This window comes from Ambystoma mexicanum, chromosome 7q (genome assembly GCF_040938575.1).
Source record: "Ambystoma mexicanum isolate Mex_15411 chromosome 7q, UKY_AmexF1_1, whole genome shotgun sequence".
Taxonomy (NCBI): domain Eukaryota; kingdom Metazoa; phylum Chordata; class Amphibia; order Caudata; family Ambystomatidae; genus Ambystoma; species Ambystoma mexicanum.
Genome location: NC_090941.1, coordinates 394,383,324 through 394,395,934, shown reverse-complemented (window position 1 = coordinate 394,395,934; position 12,611 = coordinate 394,383,324).

The window sequence follows — 12,611 nt, the reverse complement described above, 5'->3', positions numbered from 1 at the left end:
GTCAAATGATACACAACAAGATGACATTTATTGAGTAAATTAAATCTAACTGATCAAGGTGGTGCTGAGGGGTTTCCCTCCAAACATAACTTTAATGACTTGAAGAAATCTCAACTTCGAACAAACGTGTCTACAGGGCTAACCCACATTTCTGTGTATTATCAAACCCCAGAGCTTGTAATAATCAACAATGGTGTAATACAACATGTGCCTCAAACTTGCTTTTATGTCTGATGGGCCTGCAAGTCATCCTATTAAGGATACAAATAAAAAAAGGCTAAGTTCCTAAGTCAGCAGCTTGAAAAAAAGTAATCTAAGAAATGGGTATGAAATCCCTGTTCCCATGTCACTAAAAACGAATAATTCCACAGACCATGATGAGGATTTGCCGGTATTGCCTGCAAAACGAACAAAAAATAAGAAGAAAATAATGGGTCTTAATGAGCAACAGGCTACAAGGGGACGTGAATCTACCTTGCCATTTATATCGAAGCCACCGGGTGACAACAATGTTATTGACCACCTACTTCCGTTCGTTTCACCTAATATAGTCACTGAGTGCTGTGATCATTCTTTGACAGTCCTTACTATTAAGGATATTGAGCAGGAACCTTTCACTGTCATTACTGAACCGTTCATCTCATTTAGTTCTCTGAGGATATGCTCAAAATCAATTAACGCTGAAATGCCTAAGGATAAGAAGCTGAATTATGCAAAAGATATGTTTTTTTTCTGAGCTACTTCTGGGTATTTAGGCATTATTTTGCTCATCAGGTCCACTGATTTTGAATCACCAGAAAAAAATATTTCTATTACTTGATGAAATTCCATCATTGGTAGATGCACCTGTTGGTGCCGGGGGACGGATATCGAGGGGGCACCAGGACTCTAAATGATTCATGGGCAAGTGTTAACAGGTGGTGAATGTTTTTAGTGTAGGGGCCAACATTTATCATCATATTGTCAGGAGCAACGGAGTACAGCAAGGGAGCCTAAAATTACTAAGGATGGTGAATGTTTTCAGTGTAGGTGCTTAAAAATGTCCATAAATTAGCACCAGCACCCGAGCACAGTGGGGGGAGCTAGATTAATAAAGAGGTGCTTAGGGGAAATAATGGGCCTTATTACAATGTTGCTGGTCCAGAAACAAGGGTACCGGTAAACTCAATGGCATCCTTGCATCCAGGCCGGCAAACTACAAGTCTGCCTCCCGAGCCGCTGTGCCTGATAGGTCTGACCCTGCCGGGTGCAACGACCATGGTAGGCAAATTTGTCACGGGAGCACCGGCACCGTTGCTAACAGTGCCAGTGCTCCCGTGACCCCACTCCCATAGAACTCTATGGAAATGGGCATTAGCAAATGCAGCGGCGCCTGACTTCCCGGGCGCCGGACTTGTAATAGCCAGGCGCCAGAAGTCAGGTGCTGGTGAAGCATTACGGGTTGTGCGGAAACCTGCAGATAGCACCGACAAGGATACCGCCGGACCCGTAATGAGGCCCAATGTGCTTTTGGGAATAACAGAGAAAAAAGATATATGATTTACAATTGGTTCTCTATTGAAACACATGAAATCGAAAATCCAGTACATTTCATAATTCACGGCTAGTCACGTCTGGCGAGTATTTTCAGATGAGGCGCCTACATATTTCATCAAATTCATAGGAGTGACCAAACCTTTGGAGGGAGCCGAAAATATTTCAGTGGGTAGGGCCGGGTCCCCACTGAGAACATTTTTAAAATAATGTGTTGAAATGATGCATTTTGCAGCACAATTTAAGACAAATAATGTGATAAGCCAAAAATATACAATTGGGTATCTAAGGTAACATAGGAAAATATCCAGTAAATGCCAAGTAATCTACACAGAAGCACTTTACGCCATGTTCCTGAAGATGTTCTGACAATCTCTACTTGCCAGTAATGGCCTTTGTAAATCACATGCATGATTGAAGGCCCCTGCTACAACCTATATATGCCAGTAATAGCCATGGACAATTACAGTAATCAGCATTCCTCTGCCTCCCACCCTCCAACCCCACCACATAAAGAGATGCGTGCATGCTCAGGGCCGTAGCCTCCATAGAAGTGGGGGCACGGGGGTTTAGAGGGGGTGACTCCACAATTGTGGAGCCTGGTCAGGATTCCAATGCTCTGTTGGGTTTCAGCAGCTGTGCTTAACTGTGAATTAGCTTCTCAATTACTCCTCTCCAGTCTTCACTTCAATGTTAATGTGCCTTCGTGTGTCTGCCAGGCACTGCCCACGCGACAGTACTTAATGGGAAATGCTGGCAGGAACAAGGTCATTATCAGTTAAAGTTCAAATCTCTGTGACAATGCACTAATTGTCACTGTGTGAAGGGTGGGCTGCATTATAAATAAGCTTTCCACCACACCTGCAGATGGTTAATTTTCAGAACAAAAGGTAAAGGAAATCATTGCAAAACTTCACATAATTAGCAACATGAAACGAAATACTTTGCGGAAGTGAACACGTCATTCACATAATGTGCAACATTAGGTCTAATGCTTAAACTATTCAGTTTAAGAGTCTATAAGAAATATGCTGGTTCTGACTCATTGTGCTATAATTTTTAGCGGCCGATTTTTAGGGGTGTGCAAACTGCACTGCAGCCCAGGGCACAGAAGGTGGGGAGGGGGCACAACACGGGCAGTCTGCAAAATGTTCCACCTGGTACAGCACAAAGCTTTTCGATTTCTAAATTAATAAACAGACGCAATACAAGGTGCATTGTGCAGCCAATGTCTTCATACTCTGCTGATTTTATTAGAAAGGTCAGACCTCCCACATTGGCTTTCCTTTATGAAACTTAACATCCTAAACTGACGCAAAACTTGAGAAATTGTAATAATGACTGCATAGCACTAGCATGTCAGAATGTTTCTGGTCGATTAAAAAGGCCTTTGTGTGCTGGCTTAATCAAGGGCGAGAGACAGAGTAGGAGTTTGTGGGGGCCGATTGGAAGACCGAAGAAAATGGCCAAATGAAGGCTGAATGTATGAGAAAGGAAAGCATTTGAAATCATGTACGGTCTTGTAGCAGGTGTCTAATCTCATTATAATCAATGTGGGATGTTTTAGTGTGATCAAACCAGTGAGTCTATACCATCTGGACACCAGTAGTGTTTCTTTGGAATACCATTGTTTTCTGTTATGTTAATCCAGTTGATATAAAAAAAGACTACAATTCTCAGAATGTATTCGGCTGTCACATGAACGCCTAAGACTTTTGAACACGTGTTCAGGTGACAGTTATAAGTCCAATATATGCTGTTTAGTGGGAGGCAAAAAGAATCATTGTGTAAATGGGAAAAATGCAATGTTGTTACCCATTATGTTATGTTCTTTTATTTGATATTTGTAAAGCGCCTACTATTGTTATGGCTTCAAAGTGATGTGCGGGTGGAAGGCCCTTGCAATCTTGAGATAAGAAGGGCATTGCATTCCATGCAAATTGAAATTAGAATTAGGTGACTATTCAACTACTTGCAGAGATGACTAGATTTAAACATTCTTCAAATCATACAGAGCATTGATTTAGGCACAGAGATGACTGCCATGCAGGTGTCTGTGACAGCTGGACCACATTATGTGTGGTACTCAGCTGTATTATATGGGTTGCAGCACTGGAGGGGAATAGCTATTATAAGTAGTATATCGACCTCTAAGGCAACTGTCTACAGTTGAGGTATCTTCTATACTATACATTATGAGCACATGCACACTGAATAGCATGCAGTCACATGCGAATTACATGAAGAATTTTAAAATATGTCAAAGATAATTTCAACGTCCTCTTGTCAGTGCCATCAGGTCATTGCAGTACACATGTTTTATACTGGATACAAACATGATGGCGGGAATACATAGCCATCTACATAGACAAATATTGTCTTGTCCGTCATGACATCCCCATCCTCCGAGACTCATGTTGCTCTAGAGGAAAACCATTCCCTTCCCCCCACCCGAGTTCCTGAATTTCAATGTTCCTGCCTGGAAGAATCATGTGCACCTGAACTTGGGCTTGTGGGAACTGTAGTGAGACATCATACTCCAGTTGGGACTGTGCAATGCCCAGTGGACCACCACAAGCCTAACATTAAATGAGCACAATGGCAACACAAAATTGACATGCTCACTTGGCATTCACATACGTGACACCTTGCAAGTCACATATACCCATAGGTTGGACCCTAGGTTATACTCAGTAGACAAATTGGTTTCATATTTGTATATGTATAAATGACACTATATCAGCAGGATTAACACGGTAACAGTGTCCTCAAATATCTTTCTGAAACATATCATATGAAGCCCATCTCCTACTTCCAAATCAAAGTCTAACATATAAATGAGAATACATAAGTGAAGAGCTCATCGGAGCAAAGCAGTGAAGATCTCATCGGAGCAAAGCACAACGTATCATGTAGTGACATCAACTTGTGTACTATACAGAACCTGCCAGTGGTTTTTTAAGCAGTCTTGTATGATGTAATGCCTTAATTGTGCATGTAAATGAGTTCTCTCTGCAATTAGAATAAGACAGATTTGTGCACTTGCATCTGCTCCTTGTATTTAGGTCTAACAAGGGCTATAATTGAGGCTTTTGTTTAGGTTAACAGTTGGGTATGATAGGATTGGGTACTTGCACCGTTTTCTAGCCGGCTGTTGCAATGTCTCTCTCTCTCTCTCTCTCTCTCTCTGTATCATTCTCTCTCTCTTACATCAATACATTATATCCCATGTGCAACAAAACAAGCATGGGTACGGGCAGTTTGTAAACTTCAGTCAGTTACCATAGACTACTGTTAAGGGTTATGGGCGGCAAGAACCTTTGGTTCAGAGAATGGGGAACTTGAAATTGGGGGCTGCAGTCCCCAATTTTGCCTTGCTTAGCCTGCTGGTTTGCAAACTGAGAGATGAGTCCTAACTCACTCTACCATGCTCAGGTGCTGTGCCCAGTGGCCTGCTTGGAATGTTTCTAGTAAAGGCGGGGCTTGTCTTTGGCAGGGCAAGAAGGCATTTATCAGGTGTTTGTGAGGCATTGGTAGGGGCACAGGCTAGAATACCTGCTCATTTTGCCCAGAGGTCTGCCTTGTTGTCTTCCTCCAGCCCCAAACTCTTCTCATACAAAGCAACATAAAAATCCTCCTTCACAGACAAAAACTTGTCATGTTTTGTTTGGCACCACGCCTTCAGAATCAGGCTGATGCTGCAACCTTTCTTGGGATTCTTCATGATGAAATGCAGAGCAGAACATATGCAGGGTGGGGTGTGGATTCCTCAGGATATACTGCATCTTGACATGAAAAAAGGGGACAGGGAGGCATGATAGCTGCAGGATGGTGGAAAGCACTATGTTGGAGTGAAAGATAGGGCTAATGGGGCCGGGGACATGATGGACTTTCCAATAAGACTGCAAGATCAAGTTTTCAGCTTCTCTGGCCCCTTTCTAGCCAAGTCTCAGGGAGTTTTGCTCACACCTGCCACTGCTAAAATGATGGGTGCTGAGCAAAAACAAATAACCTTTCATTAACCAGATTCGAAAAGCTATCCTTCCCAGGGCAGGGAGGGGCTTAGCATATCTATAAGATATGTGTTGTTCCCCACTGGGAGTCTCCTGAATTCAGGGATGGTACTGTCTCACACATTAACAGCTATTTGTACTACAGAAGAGAGGCAAAGAGGAGAGAGAGGCTGCCAGGGTGTCTCTCAGAAGTACATGGGTTTTGGCTGAAATGGTGCTCTTACATTCACAACTTTTCACACAGGTTGGTACGATACCTTGCACAATTATCACAGAATTCAGCAGAGGGACCCAACACTCGCTTATAAACTGGGCAGCTGCTATGTGTGCCCTCTGTGACCACAAAAGAAATGGTACATTGCCCACCCTCCATCTCATGCTGAACCAGCTGGGAAACTTTAACAGGGGATGTGCAACACAGAGCAGAAGGTACTTGAACACCTTTCTGTTTGTTGCTGTCTTTTACATTTTAGGCAAAGCAAAGGGTCAAGGAGTTGGAAAAATGGGAGGGTTATGGTTTAAGGAAACTGCCTTTGTTCAGTGTTCTATGTATCAGAGGGCAATTTTGTGTGTTTGCGTGAGAGAGAGAGTGTGTGTGTGTGCGTGTATGTGTGTGTGTGTGTGTGTGTGTGTGTGTGTTATTTACAATAAAGTAGTTGTATGTGCAAAGGTAGAAAACAAGCATTTACAAAGGCAATAGCTTTGACTTGTGTGTAATAAAAGTGTTTTTGTGTTGCCATTGTAGGTATTGCGATCACGGCCAGTACAATTGCATGTCCAAGTTATAATTTTCTGGTATTGCCAGGGTATGTTTACATACAACATATTAAGGGTATTGTTATCAAACAATACGGTACTTGCATCATTGCCAGGTACTCACACAAATTGCCAGTTTTTGCCATCAGAAAACAGTAACTCAGCCACTTTTCATGTATTTCAGTATGTTGGCTTTATAACTGCATCATACAATAATAGGTTGGTGATTTCTATGAAGCTTCGTGTTGGTGGACTGCTTCTAAGCTCTGTAATAATCATTGTTAATACTCACTGATGGTACTTTATGTATTGCTCAATAAAGGGCCTAGTGCACCCAACCAGGGGTTTGAACATGTTGGATATGAGCTATCCATCCGCGTGCAGCTATTTTACATACGTTGTCATTATATGCCCATGCACTTGCCATCACACCGCTACGTAGTCATGCCATTTTCTAGATATGGCTATCCTACACTCAGATTCTCTCACTTTAGGGAAAATGTAAGTTATTGTGAATTGGTTTAGGGAACATGTAATATTAAACACATACTTTCGATATATGACATATTTGGCTAATAAATGCTCATGCACTCAGACACGTTGGCAGGCATTTAGGTCTATGAACTCACATCATATAACAACATAACTGCTTTGAGTCAAAGCCTACCCACTTCACTTGTCTTCCCCACTAGCGGTTTGAAGCAGCTGAAAAGAAAAGCACTCCTTGGAACTTTCGAACCTACCGAAATAAAGCTGGGAATTGCCACTTTTTTCCCCACCACCTTAGGAATTTCCCTTTATTTCACACCCATTGTCCATTGTTCCATTGGGGCATTTGGAATGGTGTTTGAGCAGTGTATTCACCAACTAAAGAGAACTATTGGCTGTCGTTATACCTGCAATGGACAGCAAAAGTGTTTCGAAAAAATATCCATCATCAAAATTGCTCTTCATTTAGATAACATTTAACATATGAATAAAAATGAAGTCCTTTTTGTAACATCGTTGTATGGGTTGTTCTCTATTCATTTTAAGTCCAAGTCAATAACAAGTTAATTAAATCGCACAAATTTAAGAATGCTGGAAAGGAAGTGTAGTGCATGGTAGCAATGCAGGAGCAAAGTGTGGGGCATATTCTAATGTTATGCCCAAGGTGCATCATTTGTGGCAATAAGCAACGAGGTGGCGGGCCAATGCCGCCCCAGGTAATGCCCCCGGGGCGAGTTATAGGCCCGAGCGAAGCGAGTGCCTTAACGGTGCCCCGGGGGCATTACCTCGGGCGGTATTGGCCCGCCACCGAGTGGCTTATTGCCATTAGTACCCCGGCCCGTTAGACCGGGGTACTAATTGCTTTTTTTTGTGTTCCGAAACAAACAAAAAAAAAAACGGCAAAAAAAATGGCTGCTTTTCCCTTTCCATGGCGCCCATCGGGAGCGGACGCGCTGGGAACAGAAGTGTTCCCAGCGCGTTCGCTTCCGAGACCAGAAGAAAAAAGAAGTTAAGTGGGGGGTGAGGGCGGAAGGGAGGGGATGGGGAGGAGAAAAAAAAAACCTACCGTGGTCTCGGCGGGGGACGATGGAAGACTCCAGCCCTGTGGAGGCTTGGAGCGGGGATGGCCCCGCTCCGAGACTCCACATGGCTGGAGGTTTCTATCGTCCCCCGCTGGAGACTGCGGGATAGAAGGTAAGTGGGGGGAGAAGGGAGGAAAGGCTGGGGAAAAAAAAATCTTAACTGCGTCCCTGGCGGGGGACGAAGGAAGCCTCCAGCCATGGGGAGGCTGGGAGCAGGGATTGCCCTGTTTCGAGCCTCCTCATTGGCTGAGGGGCTGCAACGCCCCTCGCCGGGAACAGAGTAGCCGGCACGCACGCTGTGGACTGGAATACCGTGTGGTATGGCTCGCAAATGAGCCAATCACCACACAGTATTCCTGTTCAGCCGCACATGCCGGGTACTAATGTTTTATAACTGCCCTGCTTTTTAGCTGGGTACCCTTTACGTACTATTGCTTGTTGAGAAAGCTCGCACTTACTCCTCCCCATGTAATAGAGTAAGCTACGCTTCTGTGCTGCACAAACTCATATTCATGCCAGCCAAGACTGGTGTGCACACACACAGATGCACGCAGACAGACATAGCTACACACACTCAACTAGACTTACACGCATACCATGCATTAGATCTAAACATGCATGCAAGCTTGCCTACACATAAACAAAAAAACAACACATTAGCCTTAGGTCTTCTCCTGTCTTTGGAGGCAGGGTTCACGGGCATGCCCACACCACCGAGCATCAGGCATGAGGTAACGAGTTCAGATGTGCAGGAAGGGCATGCCCCGTAAGGAGAACACCCAGGGAATACCGGCACCAAGTTGTTGAGCAACACAACGTGGTTGCTAAGCAACCCCAGGCAAGTGCACTCATTTTATTAAGACCGGCAGGGCACCAGGCATGCAGGAGGGAAGGCGGCACACCAAGCACCAGAGAGGAGACAAAGGGGACATTGCCCCACCAGCCCCCCACCACCCTCCAAATCCACTTAGGCGTTCCATGCCTGAGGTCTATTTAATCTAAGTATATTGCTCACATTGAGTTGATTGATAAAAATTTAGTACATCTGGTTGTTTTACATTTGTCTTCACATGTAATTTATCAATGTATCTATCCGAATCGGAAAAGTGTTTACTACTTGTTTATGATTTATTTGCCTATCATAAATCTTCTCACAAATCAGTACTAACATACCACCTAATGCATGAAACACAAAAGGGCTTAGGAACAAATTAAAAAATCAATTGAAAAAGCGGGAGTAGTTTCCAAAGATTAGTAGCATTGTCACAAAACTAATATGACGAGCGTGATCTGGTAGATTGTTGGTATTGGCTACCATGGCTATTACCATCACTCTGTAAAGTTAAAGAACGGATTTACAAAAGATCTATGCTTCTTTCCTAATTCTTTCTCGAAGATAGATCTGCATCATGCTAAAAAACAACTACAAAAGATTTAAAACCTGGTTGGCTAGGATTTAACCACATATTTCAGAAAGAAATTGTGAACAGATGTTAACTATTATAGCTCAAAGCAATTCTTAGGGCCTCATTACACGGATGGCAGTAAGGGATTAACGATACCGGTAAGGGAATACCGGTAAATAGCAGCATGGCGCTAATAGCACACCATGACAAGGCATGCGGACATGCTAATAGCGGCATGGAATAGCCCCAAAAAGCCCATACCGGCATGGTGGAAATACCGGCATCGAGAACCACACGTTAAGGGACATGAGCAGTGTTCCCACCTGCCACAGTTGGACACAATCAGCACAGGTGGAGGCAATGGAGACTGTGGCAGCACAAAAGAAGCACACCACACCCCTTCCCACACCCCTTCCCACACCAAGATGGTTCCCATACTAGCAGCATTACATGGGCTGGAGGACATGATTGCATTGCAGCACCAACAACATCAGGCAGCACAGAGGAGACGCAGGAGGAGGAGGAGGAGGCTGAGACAGGCCCAGCAAGCCCCACCAGTGCACCTAGTAATACCACAGAGGCAGCCACCAATCCCCAGGATTCGAGCCAGTCCATTCAACCTAACCCCTGAACAGATACACACCCTGTACCGTCTGGACCGGGATACCATCGCCAGCATCATGGACATGATACACGACGACATTGTGAGCCTCATAGACATCGGTACTGCCACCCCCCCTCTACTGAAGGTGGTAACTGTGCTCCACTTCCTGGCCACAGGCACCTACCAGCATACAGTAGAGCAGATGCATGGCATTTCACAACCAGTATTCTCACGCACGCTGACCCAGGTGCTCGATGCCCTCCTGAAGCACACAAGTGAACACATATCCTGCCACAGACTGCCCAGGAGATCTCCAACACCAAAGTTGGCTTCTATTCACTGGCAGGCATCCCAAGTTGCATCGGGGGCCATCGACTGTACCCATGTGGAATTGGTGGTCCCACATCACAATGAAGCAGTCTACCAAAACAGAAAGCAATTTCACTCCATCAATGTCCAAATGGTATGTGACTCACACAAGATAATCACACATTGTTGTGCCCGATATCCCGGATCAACCCATGATTCAATGGTCCTGCGGAACTCAATGATACCACGCTACATGGAGCGACATGCCGGACAACGTTCGTGGCTACTTGGTGAGTAGCAGGGCAAGCACATGGTAGTGTGATGAGGGGTGTGATTGGGGGGGGGGGAGATGCATACTCCAACTGGGTGTGATTGGGGGGGTGCATACTCCAACTGGGTGTGATTGGGGGGGGGAGAGATGCATACTCCAACTGGGTGTGATTGGGGCGGAAGAGATGCATACTCCAACTGGGTGTGATTGGGGGGGAAGAGATGCATACTCCAACTGGGTGTGAATGGGGGGAAGAGATGCATACTCCAACTGGGTGTGATTGGGGGGAAGAGATGCATACTCCAACTGGGTGTGATTGGGGGGGGAAGAGATGCATACTCCAACTGGGTGTGATTGGGGGGGAGAGATGCATACTCCAACTGGGTGTGATTGGGGGGGAGAGATGCATACTCCAACTGGGTGTGATTGGGGGAGGAGAGATGCATATTCCAACTGGGTGTGATTGGGGGGGAAGAGATGCATACTCCAACTGGGTGTGATTGGGGGGGGGAGATGCAAACTGCAACTGGGTGTGATTGGGGGGGGGATGCATATTCCAACTGGGTGTGATTGGGGGGGTGAGAGATGCATACTCCAACTGGGCGTGGACTGTCATCCGTAGAACAAATGGACATACAGATGTACGCCAATGTCCACCAAGACAGGCCACAATGGACCGTAAACAAAACCACATTCAATTTTGAAGCTGCACAACATTGAAATCAATCCAATATGCCAAACATGACACATCTATCCACATGCACATTGCACATCATACCATACCCCATATGACACAAATCAGCAACATGGCGCCAATATGCCAAATGAAAATGTGCACTGAACAACATCACTACAGCTATGCGCCCTTGAGTGCATTCAAAGGGATCACCTGTAGCCATTGTACTGAACCACACCCGTACACCACTACTGAAGTGACGCTTTACAGCATGGCAACATCGATCTCAGAATGGCAGTACACTAGCAGTGTGGTACCAGAATTGCCTGGGCCCAGGAACACCTAAGACCTGTTCTCACCCAGGACATGGCAATAACAGCCGGAGGCATGCATGGTGCATGTCCACTTGCAGGGACTAGCTCAGCTTCTCACATTGCAGTTACACAGATCGTCTCCATGCATGCTGGGATTCGTGGATGCCAATCACAATGCAAAGTTGATTTGTGTGATATGTACAGGTTGCACTTGATGTGAACAGTAACAAGTCCCCATTGTTGCCCCCATGCAGGTGATGCTGGCTATCCCCTGTGGAGCTGGCTCCTTACCCCTGTACCGAACCCACAGAACAGGCACGAAGAGGAATACAACCGTGCACATACCCGTACCCGTGTGGTAATTGAGCAGACATTTGGCCTTCTGAAGACACGGTTCTGGTGCCTCAGCAGGTTGGGAGGGGCACTCCTGTACGGCCATGAGAAGGTGGCCAAGATCACCATGGCATGTGCCATGCTGCACAATATGTGTATCAGACGGAATGTGCCAATGCCCCATGACATTGAAATGCAACCACCTGATGAGGATGATGAAGGGGATGAGGAGGGAGGAGATGGGGCTGCAGGTCATGCAGGAGGCGATTCCCAGGAGGGACGCGATGTCCGTCAGCATCTGATCAACCAATTATTCTGATTCACATGGTCCTACTCTGTTGAATGGATGTGGGTATTTGTCCACTGGGTTCTGTGGTGAAGCGCACTCTGGTCCCTGTCCCCCAATAAAGCTCACATGCTCAATGATGATGTCCAAGCCTGTGTTTTAACTTGTCACCAATGTGTTTAATACATTAGGAGATGAAGAGGTGCATGGACCCAACAACGCAAACACCCTTTCCCCCCTCCCCCACGATACTCCCAAAACACCCTTTCCCCCCTACCCCCACGACACTCCCAAAACACCCTTTCCCCCCTCCCCCCACGACACTCCCAAAACACCCTTTCCCCCCTCCCCCCACGACAACCCCATGTATGGCTGGCACTACGTTGCTGTCTTGCTGTACATGTGCCATCTACATCGGGCTGGCCCTACTTCCCATCCCCACCACCACCATTAGAGATTCGGGAGGGTGTGCGCCTCATGGAGCACAAGGAGCGGTGCCGGGGGATCATCTGCATTGAGCTGGCAGAGGAGGAGGTGCC